Source organism: Salmo trutta, chromosome 4, assembly GCF_901001165.1.
Source record: "Salmo trutta chromosome 4, fSalTru1.1, whole genome shotgun sequence".
In the NCBI taxonomy this organism is placed as follows: domain Eukaryota; kingdom Metazoa; phylum Chordata; class Actinopteri; order Salmoniformes; family Salmonidae; genus Salmo; species Salmo trutta.
The window spans coordinates 62336072-62357707 of NC_042960.1; the positions used below are offsets into that span (position 1 = coordinate 62336072).

Consider the following 21636-nt stretch of genomic DNA (forward strand, 5'->3'; position numbering starts at 1 on the left):
CCTAAGACAACAACATAGCACGGCAGCAACACATGACAACACAGCATGGTAGAAACACAACATGACAACAACATGGTAGCAACACAACATGGCAGCAGCACAAAAAAGGGTACAAACATTATAGGGCACAGACAACAGCACAAAGGGCAAGAAGGTAGAGACAACAATACATCACGTAAAGCAGCCACAACTGTCAGTAAGAGTGTCCATGATTGAGTCTTTGAATTAAGAAATTGAGATAAAACCGTCCAGTTTGAGTGTTTGTTGCAGCTCGTTCCAGTCGCTAACTGCAGTGAACTGAAAAGATGAGCGACCCAGGGATGTTTGTGCTTTGGGGACCTTTAACAGAATGTGACTGGCAGAACAGGTGTTGTATGTGGAGGATGAGGGCTGTAGTAGATATCTGATATAGGGGGGAGTGAGGCCTAAGAGGGTTTTATAAATAAGAATCAACCAGTGGGTCTTGTGACGGGTATACAGAGATGACCAGTTTACAGAAGAGTAAAGAGTGCAGTGATGTTTCCTATAAGGAGAATTGGTGGTAAATCTGATGGCCGAATGGTAAAGAACATCTAGCCGCTCGAGAGCACCCTTACCTGCCGATCTATAAATTACATTTCCATAACCTGGCATGGGTAGGATGGTCATCTGAATCAGGGTTAGTTTGGCAGCTGGGGTGAAAGAGGAGCGATTGCGATAGAGTCTAGATGTAACTTCAGCCTGCAGCTTTGATATGTGCTGAGAGAAGGACAGTGTACCGTCTAGCCATACTCCCAAGTACTTGTATGAGGTGACTACCTCAAGCTCTAAACCCTCAGAGGTAGTAATCACACTTGTGGGGAGGGGGGCATTCTTCTTACCAAACTACATGACCTTTGTTTTAGAACTGTGATATAGCTGTGTTAGAGTGGGTTTTCAGTGAATTTATGTAAATCACAAAGCTCATCTGCATTTCCTGCAGCGCAGGAAAATTCTCAGCAAATGAAAGCGTTCTCAAATGAAGATCCTACTTCTGTAATGACCTTTCTTATGCAGCGTCTCGGGCGACTCATGACGGCAGGACAAAAACGTATGCCATTGTTTTCAATGAGACATCAACGGCAAATGCCGCCAAGGCTGACAGAAAATACTGTCCATTGCGGCGCCGTGAAGAATTTGAACCAAGAGTTGAAATGGAGCATTAACTAAAACAATAACTGTGTAACTAATTAAAAAATATATTCTCACGATATGTTTAGTAACATTACCTAGAGTCTCGGTAAGAAAGTGCTATACATTTTGTAAATGTTTCGTACATTTTGACATCTTTAAACTAGAAAATGAACTTACATGTGAGAGCTGTATTGTGTTAGGATGTTATTTATGGCAAATTTTTTAGGACAAGATTTTTTGGACCCATAAATCACAAGTAAATTGTTTAGATTTCCCTGTGTTTTGCTTCTGAAGAAAAAGGGGAAAAGTGCAATGCTCATATTGAATTGTTCCCGTACTAATGGAATTGCTCCCTTAAGTCCATAGCACTCCACGCCTCCATACATTTCTGTTGTCATCCACCCTAATAGTAATTATCCACGGTGGGACCACTAATAATTTCCTAACGAGTTCCAGGCGGACCTCTATGTTGTGGCCGAGTGATATAATTACATTTTTATTTGATAATCAAATAAAGGGTGGAATGAAATACTGGAGCAGTGTGTGGTTTCTCCTCTCCATTTTTTCCTGGCACATTTTCAACTGTAATGTCTCTCCCCGTTCTAGATGGAGATTGAGTGCAGTTCTTCTACTATGTTTAATAACTCCCCTCCATTAAGATGCCATTAGCCTAACGCTAAGCAGAGATGGCCAGTGACAGGGAACCATTCAGAAAAGCCCAGAGAGGAAGCATACTACAACAAGATAGGGGGGTGACATCACGGAGTCACAGTCTTTGGCCCTTCAGTATTTGGGGGGGGGGGGGGGGTCCCAGAGGGGGCCAAGAAGAGGCGTAAAGAGCCCAGTGTGCCTTGGCTTACTCTGTCTCGGCTTAAGATAGGGAGAGGAGCAGTGGAGAAGCTCCCCTCCCCAGAACATTGGCAGAGAGCTACTCGTTAGTGAATCCACAGTGAAGACGATTTGTCTATTTAAGGACCCTGGGAAATATCACAACAGACCCTGCAGTTCAATAGGGCATTGATATCAGTTGGACAAAGTAAGCTTCCTTTCAGTAGACCTAGGTCCTCCCATTAACTGAAATTGTAGTCTAAAAACACTGCCAAACCACCATCCGGTCACATGACTAAAAACCAGAGTATGGGAGGGATATTGAGAAAGTCCTAGTCATATCTTTAAATCAGATTTAAATGAAAACCAGCTAAGCCAAACTTTTATTTCGTGATTGTTTTGATAAACAAGCATATCCACCATCTCTATGCCAGACTTGTAAATAACTTGGACAGGAAACTTGACTCACCCATTCATTGTCAATGAGAGACTTCTCCCACTTCACCAAGCCAGAGTTCTTGGTTTGTCACAGAAATCTGATTTCAATCAACAATATGTTATCGCTGCTCTTATTCATTTCCAGGCATGTTTTTTTCTTCCCTTCCACGTTTTGGCTGAGGCAGAGTTATTTTAAAAAGAAAAGGCTTACTCATCATTTCTGGACTATTTTGAGCGACATCGACACTACCCCCCCAAATTACTAAAACAATCCTGCGTATTGTGTCCACTTATGAAAGCTCCATTAGTTTAGTCCAGCAGCACTTGAGCCACCAAAGACTGAAAATTGTGGTTGTTAAAAAAACACATCTTGGCTGCTGTCTGTCATTTTTCTTGCAGTGGTTTCAAATCAACTCCAATAGAGTATGTCAAAATGCAGCGGTAAGTGGATCATACAGAGTGGATGGGACTTTGGTTTTTGGGAATATGGACCCGTAAAAGGACATTGTTTGATGTGAATTGAAATATTGAATCTTGCCAGTGCTCATTACTATAGTGAAAGGCAGGCACCCCTGCACAAAACTACTTTTGGTCTCTGCATCGACAAATACTCACATTAAAATGGAGATCAGTCAATGAATTTATATCTGTAAATTTCACACAGAGAAATAAAAGTGAATCAGAATGTAGACATACAGTATTTACTTAGACTGTGGTGAAATATCAATGCCGTAGGCCAGGTTAATGGGTTCTGTGGTGAAATATAAATGCCGTAGGCCAGGTTAATGGGTTCTGTGGTGAAATATCAATGCCGTAGGCCAGGTTAATGGGTTCTGTGGTGAAATATCAATGCCGTAGGCCAGGTTAATGGGTTCTGTGGTGAAATATAAATGTCGTAGGCCAGGTTAATGGGTTCTGTGGTGAAATATCAATGCCGTAGGCCAGGTTAATGGGTTCTGTGGTGAAATATCAATGCCGTAGGCCAGGTTAATGGGTGCTGTGCCAGTGTCTCTCACCAGTGAGAACTTGCAGACTTGAACATAAAGCTCCTGAACCTCTTGTCCTGTAATTGTGGCTCCCAGCCCCACACTGTGCTTGTAGCGCTCCAGGTAAGCAGTCAACCTGTCCCTCTGCAGTTAAAGGCTGGGATACAGGCTGTAGTCAATGCCCTTCACACCTTGGGGACCTATCAAACACACAGACAAATGTAATGAGAACCTGTCAATCCAATCAGGCTGGATGATACAGCAAAAACATGGGTTAGAAACCCTTGTACCAATTTGGAGTTCTGTAACGTATCATGAGGTCCCTGGCAATTCCCAGACTTAATGTGTGTGTGTGTGTGTGTGTGCGTGTGCCCATGTGTTTTAGAGAGAGTATGTGTGTGTGAGAGAGTGTGCGTGCATTTGAGATAAAAAGAGAGAGATGGAGAAGGGGAGGGGGGACTAGTGGGCCTGACTGTTTAAAAGATCACATTGTAAATCTTTGCGTAAACTGTGTAAAAGGAAACTTTAAAGGAAAGTTTGTCAGCGTATCTTTTACATTCATTTGGGGTGGAGGCAAATAGCTGGATCTACACGACCAATGTTGTGGGAAATGGTTTCATCTTGACAGACTACTTTAGAGGTAGACTACTTAGACTACTTTACATCTGACAAACTTTTATTTGAAGGTGTAATGTCCCTTTAACTTCTATGGGCTATGTGGGATGCTAGCGTCCCACCTGCGGGACACAGCCAGTGAAATATCAGGGCGGCAAATTAAAAAACAACAAAATGTCATAATTCAACTTTCTCAAACATACAACTATTTTACACCATTTTAAAGATACACTTCTCCTTGATGTAACCACATTGTCTGATTTCAAAAAGGCTTTACAGTGAAAGCAAAACATTAGATTATGTTAGGAGAGTACATAGACAAAAATAATCACACAGCCATTTTCCAAGCAACGACATGTGTCAATAAAACCCAAAACACAGCTAAATGAAGCACTAACCTTTGACGATCTTCATCAGATGACACTCAGAGGACATTATGTTACACACTACATGTATGTTTTGTTCGATAAAGTTCATATTCATATCCCAAAACAGCATTTTACATTGGCGCATGATGTTCAGAAAATGTATTCCCACCAAAACTTTCCGGTGAATATGCACATCAATTTATAAAAATACTCATCATAAACGTTGACAAAATATATAACAATTATTTAAAGAATTATAGATAGACTACTCCTGGATGCAACCGCTGTGTCATATTTTAAAATAGCTTTACGGAGAAAGCACATTTTTCAATATTCTGAGTACATACAGTGCCTTGCGAAAGTATTCGGCCCCCTTGAACTTTTTGACCTTTTGCCACATTTCAGGCTTCAATCATAAAGATATAAAACTGTAATTTTTTGTGAATAATCAACAACAAGTGGGACACAATCATGAAGTGGAACGAAATTTATTGGATATTTCAAACTTTTTTAACAAATAAAAACACTGAATAATTGGGCGTGCAAAAGTATATTGAAAGCAAGTGCCTGAGTTTAGCAGTGTGTGTGTGTGTGTGTGTGTGTGTGTGTGTGTGGTGTGTGTGTGTGTGTGTGTGTGTGTGTGTGTGTGTGTGTGTGTGTGTGTGTGTGTGTGTGTGTGTGTGTGTGTCACAGGAGGTTGATGGCACCTTAATTGGGCACATGGTAATGACTGGAGTGGAATAAGGGCTCAACTGCCTATTAAGACACTTTATGTTGGTTTCCTTTATTTTGGCAGTTATCTGTATGCCGCTATAATTGATAATGTGCTCTGAAAGCTTTAATAGTCAACGCTACAATTCCTCAATAGGATACAAAAAAATGTAAAAAATTAAAGATACAATGAAACAATTTTCCACTTTACTCCATATTATGTTCTGATATGTATGATTTGTTCAGATATAATATTCTTTTAGTTTGTGCTTTACTGTTACAACAACAAAGTCCCTGAAAAGCTTCAGAGAAACATTAATAATGTATTCATTATAACCGTGTTCCATACATTAATCATAACAATGACCAAGGCCGTACGTCTGTACATAAGGGCATAATGAAAGGACCTAAGAACATCATGAAATGACATAAGGACATAATGAAATGACATAAGGACATAATGAAATGACATAAGGACATAATGAAATGACAAGAGGATTAAGAGAATAGGGTATAGATGTATTATCCATAGCAAAAGAAAGAAAAGATGTGACCGTTTTGTGAACCACATTTTGTCAAAGTGTTAAAATGGAACATGTCTTGCAATTGGACCATTTCATGGAAATAAGTTAAATCAAAGGGACATCCAAGTTATTGAGTCTAAAACATGGCAATCTTGTATTCTTTCTGACACTGATGGTATATTGCATCAGAATGGCAGAACAAACGCTATAACCAATCAGTTCAGTAGTAATGAATCCACTTATTCTTCACACTGTGTCGCTTTTTTAAATGATCACATGAACTCGCTTGGAACACTTTATATGTCAGCCTTGCAACTCAAAATGCAGGCACTAAGACCCATCATCCACCCTCTTTGTGGTCATAGATTATGTTTTTAGTCAGGAGGTCGTTGTGACAAAGCACGGTCGGCGAGCGAATCGGAGAGAGGTGTCTTTTCAACGTTTCCCTTTCATCTGACAGGGTTTCGATGCTAGGAAACTCTTTCAGCAGCTTGGAACTATGTGGACAAAAAAATAACAAAAGAACTGTTACGTATTGCAGGCCCTGAAAGAATCAGTATCACATTCATATAGTATCATCACATTCATATAGTATCATCACATTCAAATTGAGCTCATGCTATTATGCATGCTGTGTTTAATTAGCTGTTTGGTAAGTATTTATCGTCTTTATGGTCTTTTTTCATATTTGAATTACTTTCAAATACACTTTCAAAAACAAATAGAATATGTCTCTATTGGAGAAAATGTAGAGAACCCCTAGATGAAGGGAGGTATGATATACTGTATGTTATAAAGTCTTACTGATGGTCTGCAGTAAATATACACGTTTATAAGGATTAGGGTGGAATCATATTACTCAGGCTCCGACGCCTGCCGCATGTGATAGGGGCTACAGTCCATTACGGATTATAATGGAACACCCAGCCGTGATCTGCCCAGCGAGGCCTCTCTACCAGACCAACTCAATGCATTTTATGCACGCTTTGACAACAACAACATTGAGCAGGGTGTGAGGGCCGTCACCGACCCAGAGGACTGGTTGATCTCGCTCTCCGAGGCCGATGTGAGAAGGGTCTTTAATTAGGTCACCACCCGCAAGGCCGCGGTATTCTAGGGTGCGTTCTCAGAGGATGCACAGAACAGCTGGCAGGCATATTAAATAGGTAAATAAGAATTTGTTCTTAACTGACTTGCCTAGTTAAATAAAGGCTAAATAAAAAAATATTCACGGTAATTTTCAACCTCTCCTTGTCCCAGTCTGTAATCCCTACATGTTTTAAGATAACCACAATCATTCCTGCTCCTAAGAACTCTAAGGCTTCATGCCACAATGGCTACCACACCGTAGCACTCACTTCTGTAATCATGAAGTGCATTGAGAGGCTGGTTATGGCACACATTAACTCCTCCATCCCAGCCAACCTAGACCCACTCCAATTTACATACCGCCCCAACAGATCCATAGACAATGCAATCTCAATTGCTCTCTACACTGCCCTCACCCACCTAGATAAGAGGAATACCTATGTGAGAATGCTGTTCATTGACAACAGCTCAGAGCTCAACACCGTTGTCCCCTCCAAACTCGTCACCAAGCTTAGGACTCTGGGTCTGAACACCTCCCTCTGCAACTGGATCCTACAGAGGGCTGTGCGGACAGCCCAGTACATCACTCCATTCAGGACCTCTATATCAGGCGATGTGAAAAGAAGGCCTCGAAAATCTTCAAAGACTCCAACCACCCAAGCCATAGACTATTTTCTCTGCTGACGTCTCGACAAGACATACCGGTGCATCAAGTCTGACACCAACAGGCTCTTGAACAGCTTCTATCCCCAAGCAATACGACTGATAAATAGCTAACAAAATAGCTACACGGGTATCTGAATGAATCTTGTAACTTTATTGACCTTTTATTTCAATCTTTGCACTGTCGCTATACACACACACACACACACACACACACACACACACACACACACACACACACACACACCACACACACACACACACACACACACACACACACACACTGTCACTACAAAACACACACTCACTCCAATATTTTCTCACTCACACATAATATGCCCATACATTTATACTGACTGCACACCCACTCACATACAAGCTGCTGCTACTCTGTTTAACTTATATCCTGTTGCCTAGTCATCTTACCCCTATACATATCTACCTCCATCACTCCAGTATTCCTGCACATGTAAATATGGTATTGGAACTGACTTTTAAAATATTTCCTGTACATAGTTTGCTTACTTACTTAATTGTACCTTCAAGAATTCCCACCTCTGACTGGATACTGACATTTACACAGGTATATTGGAAATATTTCCATGTTTGAAGTTACTTGTATAACATCCAGGCCATGTGGGCCATTAATCAACCAGTAGTCTCACAGTGAAAATGACTTAAATAAATAAATAAAATCCATGATTTCCTGTGCCTACAAAGACTAGAAGAGGAAAACGTCTGGCCCGGTATTCTATTCTATCAGGGGGAGAACTACTCCTTAATGCAGTAGTTCACCAACCTGTAGATGCATTCTCCAGGCCTGCATGCGTTTACAGCAACACAAGTTGTTTATGACACCAGACAGCACACCATATCATCTGGAGAGGTTACATGCTATTTACAATGTCTTGTTTTTCCTTCTTGGGACAGCTCTATCAATCAACAAAGGTCTTATTTTCACGGACGCTACTTGAAAAAAATGCACCTGCGAAATGCTGTGTAAGCATTGTACCGTTCTGAGGAATTTTTATGTCTCCTTTCAATCGGCAAAAAAAAGTATTTAATTTAAACACTGTTATACCTATTTATGCAAGGAGACATACAGTTGCGGTGTTATTATACACAGTTGTCGACATAATTTAGTGAGGTCTGTTAGGAACGTACAATAAATGCAGTGACGTTGGCCGTTGTTTACAGTCATGATAGAGGTCTCTTCTCCACTCCTACAGCCTCCTTCACTACTTCCTCAGCCACACACGCTTATTTGGATGGAAGAGTATCTCGTTCTGCTCTGTTCCATCGTTTTTTAGTTGTGGTTGCAAAATGGACACTTTGCTCATCACTCATAAAGGCTTTTGGCCCTATTCACTGACAACTGGATTTCTGGGATATATTGGGACATAGTTTTGTTGTAGCATGCATTCTTGCATTTTCAGAATAACCTTGTTTGTTTTTTACTTTCCCCAGAAAGTCAAGTTTTGCTTAGAAAAATAGCAGAATAAATAGTTGTACTATATTAGTATCTCGTTCATATATTAGCTCTTGATAGGCAATTTATTTATATCATCAATATTCATGAAAATATGTAATATTAAATGTGGTTTACAAATTCCATATCTCTTTAAAAATGCATACTCATTTTTAATTCTGTTTGCAGAATAACTGTTCATATGAAAACTAATGTTTGTTCAAAGTCTCAATCCTCAGTGAAACTTACATGATTCATTCCTATCAATGATTCTATATATATATATATATAAACAAGTTCCCAAGCATTTCACATCGTAACACCACTCTGCTATTTGGACTTTCTCCCCCTTCTCTTGCCCAATGCCTTTCAGATGCAGGCGGTCGTGGAGGACGATGCTTGCCTCCCGGCTCCCACTCCTCTCATGTCTCTCAGTGAAGTCTGTTTCTAGAGAGCTAGCTACTACAGCAATTAGAGGAATTTCCTCCTCTGGTGGCTCGTTATCAATGTGCCTTATTTACATCTGATTACCAGCTCCAGTGGAGCAGCAGTGATTATGGCAGTATTGTGTGGTTTGTGTTGAGTGTTAAATGGGAGAATTAGCGGGAGGGCTTTGAGCAGAGCAGGAGACTGCTCTCCCGGTTTCTACGCTTTCCTCGGAAAGTGCAGCTGTACTGTGTCTCTCTTTTCCTGCGTTCCTCCCCTCTCATGTTCTCTCCTGTCTGGCTCTGTCCTGTTAGGTCCTCTCCCTTCCTCTCCTGTTAGCTCCTCTCCCCTCCTCTCCTGTTCGGTCTTCTTCCCCCCCTCTCCTCAACACCACAGATGTATCTCCCCTCCTTTCTCTCCTCTGCCTCCCACCCCAGTGGGTGACTATCTGATTCAGACAGAGGAGCTCTTCTGCAGGTGCACCCACTCCCCTGCTCCCCCTCTCCCCACGTTTCCTCGGAAGACACACTCTCTCACAAGCACTCATACATTGCCCAAGTATAAAAGTCTCTCTGATGCTTTTGTGTGTTGACTGGTTCTCACCCTGTCCTTCTGTTGCTCCCTTTAGATACACAGCAAATTGGACAGTGTTGATTTTTCAGTGTAACATTTCTTAGGTTGACTCAGGTGTTAAATGAACTCTGTAAGTGAAAATGTATTCATATTTCATATATATTTAATATTAATATTAATATTAAATTAACACAGTGGTGTAAAATAACCCCAGCCTTGGTGCTACTAACCAGTGGTACTAACCAGTGTTTCCCAGCATGCTCTATTGCTTGTTGATTTTTAGAATTGTTTGTTTCAATATCTCTCTTTTTGCATGATTGATTAATTAATCGTATGCTACTCAAATAGAAATAACATACATTTGTCTAAACTAATCCAATCTGTTAATAGGACTTATTGCACCCGGGTACTGAAATGGTTGTTCCAGTTTAAATGGTTTAGGTGTTCTCCTGTCTTACTCTTCAAAACCTAGCATTCATTCTGAATGCAGGTTGTGGGTGAATAAAAATTCAAAATGTTGGATATCCTCACTCTGGCTGGATTCCAGTAAGAATCACACATCACTTTTCAAGCCAGCATAATGTGACTTGCAGGCCTGATGTGGCCTGTAAACCATGAGTTTCATGCCACTATATTAGGGTAAAACTAGGGCCTTAAAATAAGAGCTTTTGGAATACTGGTGGTATTGTGTGGAATAATTACATTTTTATGATAACATATTTGCTTAGTATCTCACTTGGTGATGGCCAGAGGCTTGAAAACGGATGAATGCAACAACCATGTCTCTGTCACTAACACTCCTTTCAGACATATGTAATGTGGCGCCTTGAAGCACCTCGGCTACAGCATGTTTGTTTGTCTGAAAGGCTACAGCTTTTAAAAATCCGCCATGAAACCTTCTCTGGAGATAGTTTTGAAGCGCCACTGAACAGGCATTTAACTTGTCTGTAGTGGCGGCAACTTCTGGTTGAACTGTCAATGAAATGATCTCAAGATGCCTGTGTGCAGACCGCTCACCTCTAAGAAAAGTACTTTGAAGTCTGTTAAATACAATGACTTACCAATACAGTTAGTAGAGAAAACATCTACCCTACCATTAAAAAATTGCAGAAAAACAACACAGGGAAACAGTACCTAATATTCTATACAGAATTCTTCTGTCTCTAAAGGTACAGAAGCCACACTTAAATTTAAAAAAAATGTCTGAAAGGTTATCAATTATTGCTTTTGAAAGGGTAAAACAAATACAATCATGGATGGTAACGCTACAATTCACTCGAAAAGCAAGGCATTCTGGGAAATACACAAGTAGAATTAGCTGTGTACGAAACAACATGTATACACACATTCAAAGCAATCAAATCTATGTTTTATGGATTATTGACCTGTAAAAGCCAATACATTTCAATAATTTCTTGTATAAGTGGAACACCTTACAATGAGAGATGTAAAAAAAAAATATATATATATATATTTTTTTTTACAGAAATCACCTTATATTGAGTATGATATATAATATTTGTTCTCTATTTGATGCTTTCTTGTCATATGAATTTCATTTTGAGACTTTTAAATGTGGATCGAGTGATCCAGCTTAAAAATATATCACAATATAGCTCCATCTATTGGACTTCTGAATGCGGTGCAACTGTGATAAAGGTTGGTGTACGCTCTGTAAAACAAAATATCCTTTATATAATGAAATTGCCTACAAGTTAGCAATTTCGTATACACACTTGGCTGTTAACATAATCTCAGGGCTCTATTCAATCAGTGTCATGGAAGTTCAGTGCTACATTGTGATTGAAATTTAACGGTAACATTTCCACGTTAGCGGAGACTGCATTCACTGTGAACGCTGCCTATGTCAGCTCAATCGGATATTTCCTTTAAATGTCTATCGCGCAATCTGTAACGGTTCAGCGATACCGATTGAATGGAGCCCTTAGTTACTTCAAAGATTAATGAAAATTGTTTGCTTATACCTCCATTATCATATAATAATAATAATCCCCCCTGTGTAATGTCACATCATGACAACACTTCAGAATAGAGCTATATGGGCTGTTACTCACAGAAAGTTAGTTGCCTGTGTCCTGTCATAGCAATGTTAAAAAAAGACGACTAGAGACATGCTGGCTCCATCTCAGATGTATGCAGGAAGCTGCTTCTCTCTTATCATAAAGGTCCCAATCTCCCCATAGCAGTTGTCTATTAAATGGATGACCCAATCCATAGCTAATTGCCTTGACCTCTTGACCTCTCTCCACAAAACACAAAGAACATACTGGAACAGTCTGGTGATATTATTTCAATCTAAAGAGCTAAAGCAGACACAGTACTTTAGGACTCTAGCTTGACTCTAGTTTGCATGGACTTCCGACCCCTCAACCCTCACATCAATCGTAAACAACACAGAACATTTGATTGATAATGGAGGAGAGACCGTTCGAGGAAGCCGAGCTAATGTCTTATTTTCTTTGTTCCCCCACCTCCTCAATGGGCCAATCACTGCTTGGTGCCACATGGCAAGAGAGTGGACTGATAGCGACAGAAAAGACTGGCTAAACACGTCAGACTTCACCATCAACACATCTCATAGAAGAAGAGGAAAGTGCACATTTTTGCTTTACAAAAAAATATTTTGCAAAATAGAAAATGTCTAAGTAGATCTTGTAGTGTTAACTCACCTCTGCGATGCTGGTGTTCTGCTCTGAGCGTGCTGGACAAGTTTGAGGAATTGTGCCATCTTCTTCCACAGAATATTCTCTGCGGGGTTGTCAGATTCGAACTCGATCGAGAGGATTTTTCCATTTTCTATCGCAATCAATCTGCAGGGGAAAAAAACTAGGATAATTTATACCATAACTACAGATGAGACTGAGCCAAGATATTGCACAAAAGAACTCTGGACCAGAAATAGATAGCTGCTATCTTTCCATTAAGCAATCCATTCAAACTAAATGTTGTTTCATTTAGGACCCTATTGATTGCTAGAGTGCATGTTTTGCAGAGTGTTTGTGGTGCCATGGAGCCGGTGGGCTTTTGCTACAGGCTATCAAACTGAGCAGGCTGATAGATGAAGACTGGCCCTGAGGTTTGCCCCCTGTTGTCTGGATTCCATCCACTAGCATAGCTGGAGGAGTCAAACCTGTTGTCTGGATTCCATCCACTAGCATAGCTGGAGGAGTCAAACCTGCTGTCTGCACTGTAAAACATTTCCTGTATAAACTACATGAACTAACTGGCAGAAATTGGCGAGTAAATTAAGGTAATTTATTTTACAGTGCAACTACTGTAATCAATTTTACGGGGAACATTTTACTGTAATCTAATTTACAGTATATTACTGGAATTACCCATGCAGCAACATTTTACCCAGTGTCCTTTGCAAGGTTTAATTTGTTACATTTACGTTTAACTTTTGGCCATTTAGCGGGTGCTCTTCTCCTTAAATTTTTTTTAAATTAAATGTAACTAGGTAAGTCAGTCTTATTTACAACGACAGCCTATTCTGACCAAACCCTAACGACGCTGGGCCAATTGTGCGAGATGCAGTGAGATGCAGTGCCTTAGACTACTACGCCACTCAGGAGCCCTTAGCATCTTACAGTCAGTGCATTCAACCAAGATTGATAAAAAAAAAAACAGATCACAGTCATGGCAAGTAAAACATTTCTGTAACCATTACTGAAAATATTGATGCAGTTAAGGTCTTCAAAATAATTGTAGTTAAAACAAGATATCTTATGATAAATCTCTGGATAGTGCCAATACAATACTGAGATATTCATGGTAACATGATGCCAGAGCAATGAAGCTCAGTACAATACAGTAAAAGTGACTATTAAACTGTAAGACAATTATTTCTTGAGTATTCTACAGCAGGTTAGCTGCATACATTTGCATAGTACAGCACATGAATGAACGCTAGGTGTTTAATATCACTTGCAATTCTAGAGGCCTAAACAAAGGCTTCCAAACTGGCTGTGATTACATGGAAAAACATATCAAATAAACATGGGTAAATATTCAACCATTAAAAGTTTAAGACCTGCTACAACTCAGACCTTTTGCTTATATACATTTAACTGTTAGGAAGCCACTACCACATATTAGTTAAATTGGTTCAGGAATCTCACTAACAGCTGCAACAAATATAGACCCTTACAAGGCACACCTTAAAATATCTTAATTGAACCTTTTTTTAACTAGGCAAGTCAGTTAAGAACAAATTATTATTTACAATGACAGCCTACTGGGGAACAGTGGGTTAACTGCCTTGTTCAGGGGTACAACAACAGATTTTCACCTTGGGAATTCAATCCAGCAACTTTTTGGTTACTGGCCCAATACTCTAACCACTAGGCTACCTGCCTCCCCAATGAGCCAGCAATTCTTCCTCCTCCCAAGACATTTCCCTACAATTGAACGTAATTTACAATATGCTGCAGTAAAAATATACCAAAACAGTAATATAGTACTTTATTGTTGAATTGTATTGAAAATAAAATCAGCAATTTCTAATAGTGAATATTTCAATGTATCTTACAGCATTCCAACTGATATTTGGCACTTTATATCTAAACTGACAACTTGCTGCCGTTCTGATCCGTCAAGTTTATACATTAAATTATCATGGGACCACTACCACATATTAGTTAAATTGGTTCAGGAATCTCACTAACGGCTGCAACAAATATAGCCCTTACAAGACGCACCTCAAAATATGTAATTGAGTGAAAAACAACAAAACCATGCACCCACTAGTGTTCAAAAGGTTTTTGACACTCCAAAAATGTGGTATGGTACTGTATTCTGAATTACAGTAAATTACTAGCAGCAATTTACCAGTAAGGTACTGTAGAGTTTCAGGACAGAGTTTGTAGAATTCCATAAACATAGTATATTACCATATTCTGTGGGGGTACAACAAATATAGCCTTTTGCATGGCATGCCCTAAAATATGTTAATGAGCCAGAGACTCTTTCCCCGCCCACAACATTTTCTCACGATGCACCATAATTAATACTGTAAAAAACGTCTACGGTATTTTACTGTGCATTGTACAGTGTTTTACTGTTGCAATTTCAGAAGGGTCTTAGTGTACTGTAAAACAAATGTACGATATTTTACTGTGCATTCTACAGTTATCTACTGTATTCAGTTTATAAAGTATCGTACTGTTAATTAATAGGGTAAGTTACTGATAAAATTACAAAAACGGCTAACAGTGTGGGTTCGATCCACTAGCATAGCTGGAGTAGCCAAATCTGTTGTTTGGGTTCTGTCCACTAGCATAACTGGAGGAGCCATCAAATTGTTATAGACATAATGGCCATATATCACTGTGTCTTGAAAAACAAACATACCCTTTACTCTGGTACCCACTGAGAAACCATCCCCCAGACCCAAATCTGAATTAGCGCCCAAACTTTACTTTACATGTACGCACACACACACACACACACACACACACACACACACACACACACACACACACACACACACACACACACACACACACACACACACACACACACACACACACAATCCCTCCATTCCTTCATTCCTTCATCCCTCCATTCCTTCATCCCACCATTCCCTCATCCCTCCATTCCTTCATCCCGCCATTCCCTCATCCCTCCATTCCTTCATCCCTCCATTCCTTCATCCCGCCATTCCCTCATCCCTCCATTCCCTCATCCCTCCATTCCTTCATCCCACCATTCCTTCATCCCTCCATTTCTTCATCCCTCCATTCCTTCATCCCTCCATTCCTTCATCCCGCCATTCCCTCATCCCTCCATTCCTTCATCCCTCCATTCCTTCATCCCTCCATTCCTTCATCCCGCCATTCCCTCATCCCTCCATTTCCATGCTCCACTGTTATAATTAACTTTCAGATCCAGTGTGAGACCCAGTGGATTGACACTGGTCAAATTGTCCTTGGGAAAAACCTAATATTGGTCAATTGTAGTTTTTTGTGAATTGTGGGTCATGTTTGCAGATCTGTACAGTATGTATGTGTGTAAATATACAGTACCAGTCAAAGTATGGACACACCTACTCATTCAAGAGTTTTCTTTATTTTGACAATTTTTTCTACATTATAGAATAATAGTGAAGACATCAAAACCATGCAATAACACATATGGAATTATGTAGTAACCAAAAAAAGTGTTAAACAAATCAAAATATATTTTATATTTGAGATTCTTCACAGTAGCCACCCTTTGATGACAGCTTTTCACACTCTTGGCATTCTCTCAACCAGATTCACCTGGAACGCTTTTCCAACAGTTCCCACATATGCTGAGCACTTGTTGGCTGCTTTTCCTTCACTCTGCGGTCCTACTCATCCCAAACTATCTCAATTGGGTTGAGGTTGGGTGATTGTGGAGGCCAGGTCATCTGATGCAGCACTCCATTACTCTCCGTCTTGGTCAAATAGCCCTTACACATCCTGGAGTTGTGTTGGGTCATTGTCCTGTTGAAAAACAGATGATAGTCCCACTAAGGGCAAACCAGATGGGATGGCGTATCGCTGCAGAATGCTGTGGTAGCCATGCTGGTGTGCCTTGAATTCTAAATAAATCGTGTCAGTGTCACCAGTAAAGCACCCCACACCATCACACCTCCTCCTCCATGCTTCACGGTGGGAACAATACATGCAGAGATCATCCGTTCACCTACTCTGCTTCTCACATAGACAGTGGTTGGAATTAAAAATTGCAAATTTGGACTCGTTAGACAAAAGGACAGATTCAACCAGTCTAATGTCCATCGCTTGTGTTTTGTGGCCCAAGCAAGTCTCTTCTTTTTATTGGTGTCCTTTAGTAGTGGTTTCTTTGCAGCAATTTGACCATGAAGGCCTGATTCACGCAGTCTCCTCTGAACAGTTGATGTTGAGATGTGTCTGAGGCTGATAACTCTAATGAACTTACCCTCTGCAGCAGAGGTAACTCTGGGTCTTCCTTTCCTGTGGCGGTGCACATGAGAGCCAGTTTCATCATAGCGCTTGATGGTTTTTGCGACTGCACTTGAAGAAAGTTCTTGACATTTTCCGGATTGACTGACCTTCATGTTTTAATGGACTGTTGTTTCTCTTTGCTTATTTGAGCTGTTTTTGCCATAATAGGGACTTGGTCTTTTACCAAATAGGGCTATATTCTGTATACCACCCCTACCATGTCACAACAAAACTGATTGGCTCAAACACATTAAGGAGGAAAGAAATTCCACAAATGAACTTTTAACAAGGCACACCTGTTAATTTAAATGTATTCCAGGTGACTACATCGTGAAGCTGGTGGAGAGAGTGTGCAAAGCTGTCATCAAGGCTAAGTGTGGCTACTTTGAAGAATCTCAAATATAAAATATATTTGTTTAACACTTTTTTGATGACTATGTGTTATTTCATAGTTTTGATGTCTTCACTATTATTCTACAATGTAGAAAATAGTAAAAATAAAGAAAAACCCTTGAATGAGTAGGTGTGTCCAAAGTTTTGACTGGTATTGTAAAACTTTTCACAGATACATGGCAGGCTGTATGAGCTGTGCGTCGTCTAACACAGTCTCCCTCACAAACTCATAGCAGATGCCATTCTGGAAGCTGCAATAGATCTGCGGGGCCGCAGTCGTGAGCGTGGAGTATCTGGAACATCTCCACGTCTCTCTCTCCCGGTCCACATAGAGCTCTGTCAACCTCCCGTACACAAGCAACTGCATGGCCCCCAACTCTTGGAGTGAGCCCACGAAGCAGCCCATCAGCTGGTTGGTGAAGCACTAGGTCAGGGGTGGGCAACTCCGGTCCTCGAGGGCCTTATTGGTGTCACACTTTTTCTCCATCCCTAGCAAACACAGCTGATTAATCACATTACATTCTAAACTGAAGATCATGAATAGGTGATTATTGGAGTCAGGTGTGTTAGATGGGGCTGGGGCAAAACTGTGACACCAACCAGGCCCTCGAGGACTGGAATTGCCTGAACACAAGGCAACCATGTCAGGATAGTGTGGATAGTCTGGTGGAGTGGTAATGTCAGGATAGTGTGGATAGTCTGGTGGAGTGGTAATGTCAGGATAGTGTGGATAGTCTGGTGGAGTGGTAATGTCAGGATAGTGTGGATAGTCTGGTGGAGTGGTAATGTCAGGATAGTGTGGATAGTCTAGTGCAGTGGTAATGTCAGGATAGTGTGGATAGTCTGGTGGAGTGGTGATGTCAGGATAGTGTTGATAGTCTGGTGGTGGTAATGTCAGGATAGTGTGGATAGTCTGGTGGAGTGGTAATGTCAGGATATTGTTGATAGTCTGGTGGAGTGGTGATGTCAGGATAGTGTGGATAGTCTGGTGGAGTGGTAATGTCAGGATAGTGTGGAAAGTCTGGTGGTGGTAATGTCAGGATATTGTGGATAGTCTGGTGGAGTGGTAATGTCAGGATATTGTGGATAGTCTGGTGGAGTGGTAATGTCAGGATAGTGTGGATAGTCTGGTGGTGGTAATGTCAGGATATTGTGGATAGTCTGGTGGAGTGGTAATGTCAGGATATTGTGGATAGTCTGGTGGAGTGGTAATGTCAGGATAGTGTGGATAGTCTGGTGGAGTGGTAATGTCAGGATAGTGTTTATAGTCTGGTGGAGTGGTAATGTCAGGATAGTGTGGATAGTCTGGTGGAGTGGTAATATCAGGATAGTGTGGATAGTCTGGTGGAGTGGTGATGTCAGGATAGTGTGGATAGTCTGGTGGAGTGGTAATGTCAGGATAGTGTGGATAGTCTGGTGGAGTGGTAATATCAGGATAGTGTGGATAGTCTGGTGGACCGGTAATGTCAGGATAGTGTGGATAGTCTGGTGGAGTGGTAATGTCAGGATAGTGTGGATAGTCTGGTGGAGTGGTGATGTCAGGATAGTGTTGATAGTCTGGTGGAGTGGTAATGTCAGGATAGTGTTGATAGTCTGGTGGATTGGTAATGTCAGGATAGTGTTGATAGTCTGGTGGAGTGGTAATATCAGGATAGTGTGGATAGTCTGGTGGAGTGGTGATGTCAGGATAGTGTGGATAGTCTGGTGGAGTGGTAATATCAGGATAGTGTGGATAGTCGGGTGGAGTGGTGATGTCAGGATAGTGTGGATAGTCTGGTGGAGTGGTAATGTCAGGATAGTGTTTATAGTCTGGTGGAGTGGTAATGTCAGGATAGTGTTTATAGTCTGGTGGAGTGGTAATGTCAGGATAGTGTGGATAGTCTGGTGGAGTGGTAATGTCAGGATAGTGTGGATAGTCTGGTGGAGTGGTAATGTCAGGATAGTGTGGATAGTCTGGTGGACCGGTAATGTCAGGATATTGTGGATAGTCTGGTGGAGTGGTGATGTCAGGATAGTGTGGATAGTCGGGTGGAGTGGTGATGTCAGGATAGTGTTGATAGTCTAGTGGAGTGGTAATGTCAGGATAGTGTTGATAGTCTGGTGGAGTGGTGATGTCAGGATAGTGTGGATAGTCTGGTGGAGTGGTAATGTCAGGATAGTGTGGATAGTCTGCTGGAGTGGTGATGTCAGGATAGTGTGGATAGTCTGGTGGAGTGGTGATGTCAGGATAGTGTTGATAGTCTGGTGGAGTGGTAATGTCAGGATAGTGTTGATAGTCTGGTGGAGTGGTAATGTCAGGATAGTGTGGATAGTCTGGTGGAGTGGTAATGTCAGGATAGTGTTGATAGTCTGGTGGAGTGGTAATGTCAGGATAGTGTGGATAGTCTGGTGGAGTGGTAATGTCAGGATAGTGTTGATAGTCTGATGGTGGTAATGTCAGGATAGTGTGGATAGTCTGGTGGAGTGGTGATGTCAGGATAGTGTGGATAGTCTGGTGGAGTGGTAATGTCAGGATAGTGTGCATAGTCTGGTGGAGTGGTGATGTCAGGATAGTGTGGATAGTCTGGTGGAGTGGTAATATCAGGATAATGTGGATAGTCAGGTGGAGTGGTGATGTCAGGATAGTGTGGATAGTCTGGTGGAGTGGTAATATCAGGATAGTGTGAATAGTCTGGTGGAGTGGTAATATCAGGATAGTGTGGATAGTCCGGTGGAGTGGTGATGTCAGGATAGTGTGGATAGTCTGGTGGAGTGGTAATGTCAGGATAGTGTGGATAGTCTGGTGGAGTGGTGATGTCAGGATAGTGTGGATAGTCTGGTGGAGTGGTGATGTCAGGATAGTGTGGATAGTCTGGTGGAGTGGTAATGTCAGGATAGTGTTGATAGTCTGGTGGAGTGGTGATGTCAGGATAGTGTGGATAGTCTGGTGGAGTGGTAATGTCAGGATAGTGTTGATATTCTGGTGGAGTGGTGATGTCAGGATAGTGTGGATAGTCTGGTGGAGTGGTGATGTCAGGATAGTGTGGATAGACTTGTGGAGTGGTAATGTCAGGATAGTGTTGATAGTCTGGTGGTGGTAATGTCAGGATAGTGTTGATAGTCTGGTGGAGTGGTAATGTCAGGATAGTGTGGATAGTCTGGTGGAGTGGTAATGTCAGGATAGTGTTGATAGTCTGGTGGAGTGGTGATGTCAGGATAGTGTTGATAGTCTGGTGGTGGTAATGTCAGGATAGTGTTGATAGTCTGGTGGAGTGGTGATGTCAGGATAGTGTGGATAGTCTGGTGGAGTGGTAATGTCAGGATAGTGTTTATAGTCTGGTGGAGTGGTAATGTCAGGATAGTGTGGATAGTCTGGTGGAGTGGTGATGTCAGGATAGTGTTGATAGTCTGGTGGAGTGGTAATGTCAGGATAGTGTTGATAGTCTGGTGGAGTGGTAATATCAGGATAGTGTTTATAGTCTGCTGGAGTGGTGATGTCAGGATAGTGTGGATAGTCTGGTGGAGTGGTGATGTCAGGATAGTGTTGATAGTCTGGTGGAGTGGTAATGTCAGGATAGTGTTGATAGTCTGGTGGAGTGGTAATGTCAGGATAGTGTGGATAGTCTGGTGGAGTGGTAATGTCAGGATAGTGTTGATAGTCTGGTGGAGTGGTAATGTCAGGATAGTGTGGATAGTCTGGTGGAGTGGTAATGTCAGGATAGTGTTGATAGTCTGATGGTGGTAATGTCAGGATAGTGTGGATAGTCTGGTGGAGTGGTGATGTCAGGATAGTGTGGATAGTCTGGTGGAGTGGTAATGTCAGGATAGTGTGCATAGTCTGGTGGAGTGGTGATGTCAGGATAGTGTGGATAGTCTGGTGGAGTGGTAATATCAGGATAATGTGGATAGTCAGGTGGAGTGGTGATGTCAGGATAGTGTGGATAGTCTGGTGGAGTGGTAATATCAGGATAGTGTGAATAGTCTGGTGGAGTGGTAATATCAGGATAGTGTGGATAGTCGGGTGGAGTGGTGATGTCAGGATAGTGTGGATAGTCTGGTGGAGTGGTAATGTCAGGATAGTGTGGATAGTCTGGTGGAGTGGTGATGTCAGGATAGTGTGGATAGTCTGGTGGAGTGGTGATGTCAGGATAGTGTGGATAGTCTGGTGGAGTGGTAATGTCAGGATAGTGTTGATAGTCTGGTGGAGTGGTGATGTCAGGATAGTGTGGATAGTCTGGTGGAGTGGTAATGTCAGGATAGTGTTGATAGTCTGGTGGAGTGGTGATGTCAGGATAGTGTGGATAGTCTGGTGGAGTGGTGATGTCAGGATAGTGTGGATAGACTTGTGGAGTGGTAATGTCAGGATAGTGTTGATAGTCTGGTGGTGGTAATGTCAGGATAGTGTTGATAGTCTGGTGGAGTGGTAATGTCAGGATAGTGTGGATAGTC

General features: G+C 41.5%; 1 pseudogene; it reads right to left on the minus strand.

Annotated features, from left to right (window-relative positions):
* LOC115192803 (ethanolamine kinase 1-like) overlaps positions 1-21636 on the minus strand; it is a 41073-nt pseudogene that overhangs the window by 13779 nt on the left and 5658 nt on the right.